The 2797-nt window shown below is 25.6% G+C and overlaps 1 non-coding gene across 1 annotated transcript; it reads right to left on the bottom strand.

Annotated features, from left to right (window-relative positions):
* Positions 1-2364: 2364 nt before the first annotated feature.
* Positions 2365-2436, bottom strand: Trnaq-cug (transfer RNA glutamine (anticodon CUG)). The gene has a single exon. It is a non-coding gene; the product is annotated as a tRNA-Gln (tRNA).
* Between the last annotated feature and the right edge of the window lie 361 nt (positions 2437-2797).

Below are 2797 nucleotides of genomic sequence, written 5' to 3'. Positions count from 1 at the left end.
GGAAACAAATGAATTTACAACTTAAAATTTGATAAAAGCTTGAACTCTGTTCAAAACATAGATTAAACGAATTTGAAATAAATTTCCACAATAAATCAGTAGTTTGGATTTGTACTTTTCGTTTCTAATAGTTACTAGTACTTTAATTAAATCATTAATTGACGGGCTTCATTAATTAAAATCTTTTTAAGACTTTGAAAGCCAGTAAAATTCTGGTAAGAACAGATTTTTGTTGGAATAAGTGTAGGTTTTTACATAGATTTTCTTAAGTATCCTTCTATAGTTTTTTTTAAACACTGATAACCAGTATTGAACTAATAAAATTACACAAGAACTTAGTTAAACTGGTGAAGTAATAATATAAAACTAATCAAAAGCTCAAAATAAATTTGATACCTAAAAGTCAAAAGACTTTTAATATTCAACTTTTAAGCATAACTATAAAATTATTTTTAAGCAAGGGATTTACTTATAATAACTTTAAATCTAGATAAGTTTCTCATATGAAAAAGAAAAATACCTGTTAAGTCTGGAATTAAACAGATTTAAAACAGTTTTCTAGCTCAAGTTCTTTTTTAAGTTGGTATACTTTTATTTATTACACAATTATTAAGGTCCTTAAGAATATTGATATTCATATACTTGAAAATATTTGAAACATTTAGTAGTTGGTAAATCTTTTAGTTTACGTTGCTTAACTAAACCGTATAAATTTAGTATGAAACTGAAATATTTCAATTTGTTGTGAGTGTTTATTATATGAAGTAGTTTTTTCAAGTTTTACATAATTACTAGCACCATTTTTATACAAAAATTACTAAAGTTTATATGAAAGTTTTAATATTAAAAAAGAATGGAAAAAAAAACAACACATGTCACAGATAAAACTTTGAAAATTAAATCTTCAAATCAAAAATTTTTGATGATAGCTTAGCAATTTAGTTTCATATGTACAATATAATCTTAAACTATTTTGTTGTTTAAAAATCTTTAAATGTATAATTAAATTCTTGCTGTTATTCCAGCCTGTAAATAATGAATATTTTTTATTACAAATAACTAAATGACTAAACTTATTTTGTACTTTTAAAGCAAGTAAATTTTACTAAAATGTATGAGTCATAATCATTTAAACTTTATATATATATTAGGTTTTTGGACCTACTTTTGCTGTGAGATAAGTTCAAACTATCAGGGTATTGATCACACCAATTTGATTATCAGACCACAAGTCTTCGGTAGACTGAGACTAGGTTTTTGTTCTTATTGAAACTTTAAGGCTAAGACTCTGTAGAAAACAATTTCAATAAGACCCAGGTTTCAGTCTACTGGAAGCTTGTGGTCTGATGATCGAACTGGTATGATCAACCCTTATCTTAGCTTAAGCTTGTCTCAAGGCATATGAAAGTTCAGACTTAGGCTCTGTAGACTTTCGCCGGTGTTTTTTTTTTTATCAAAATACCAAATGAATCATATTTTATTGCAGAAAAACACACATAGCTAAATATGACTGATCCTCTGCAAAAGTATATCAGACAGTTCAAGTGGAACAAGAGCGACTACCAAATATTCAAAAACACAATTCACTTCAAAAAGGGATACAGAAGAAAGTGCGCTTTCAAGTTCTATCTTCATCTATTCACATTATTATTAGTTTTGATTCTGGGGGTTTTAGTGATCATGTCGAAAATGTTGTCTTTTACGTTTTTTATATTCGGCCCCATGGTACTGATTTGTTGGGCTTGTTTTGGTTTTATAGTTTATTTGAACTACAGGAGTGTTGTTCAGACCTACAAAGAAAAAAGCGCTCTACAGATGCACAACTTTCTGAATTAAGAAAAAAATGTTTAGACTATTTAATTCTGTTGTTTTGTTTTATAAGTTGCAAATAAATTCTAATACTTAATAAAATTGCTTTTTTATTATTTTATTTACAAATCAACAGGAATTTTTTTAAGTTTACTTCTTAACAACTGTTTCACGTTTACACAGTAAAAATAAACATTGTATTAATTTTATTATTATTTCGTTTTTTTTTAAGTCGCGTTTAAGCTGTAATGCTTTTATAACATGATGCTTTTAGTTTTTTTAAATATTGTTATAAAATTTTTGGTTATAATTTCCTTAAGCTATATAAGTTTTTATACAACAAATGTTTGAGTAAAAGCTATCAAATGATTAAAATACTTTCCATCATTTTAAAGATTGTATTCATAACATATATCAAAAGTTTAGAACATTAAATTTAATTTGCATGTGTTTAACATTAAAAAGCATAATTTCTTACACATATATATATTAAATTTAAATTATATAATGATCCTTTTTTGGTGGTTTATTTGCTATGTTAAAAAAATGAAAAAAAGGTCCTACCGAGACTTAAACTCGGATCACAGGATTCAGAATCCTGTGTGCTAATCATTACACCATAGGACCACACGCTCTATTACAAGTTAGAGCGATTATAATCTTAAAGCAGCCGTATCAAGCACTTTCTTAATATTCAATACATATAAAAGCTTATAATCAATTTAAAACGTTTACATACCTTATACATCCTTAAAATCATTTACAATTTTTGAGCTTGTTTTTGATCATGCATAAGTTCATAAACGTTACAATATATAAGTTATTTAAACTACTATAATAAAGTAATTTGCAAAACTAATAATTTAAATCAACAATAGTCATATATTTTGAAACGTTTAGTATAATAGTTATTTAGTAATTTTAACCTTCAGTATTTTAACAACTTTTTTATTTTATACTTTAATCTTAATATTCGTCTATTCATACA

Source organism: Thalia democratica, chromosome 9, assembly GCF_965202585.1.
Source record: "Thalia democratica chromosome 9, ktThaDemo2.hap1.1, whole genome shotgun sequence".
In the NCBI taxonomy this organism is placed as follows: domain Eukaryota; kingdom Metazoa; phylum Chordata; class Thaliacea; order Salpida; family Salpidae; genus Thalia; species Thalia democratica.
This window is presented reverse-complemented; position numbering and strand designations above follow the sequence as displayed.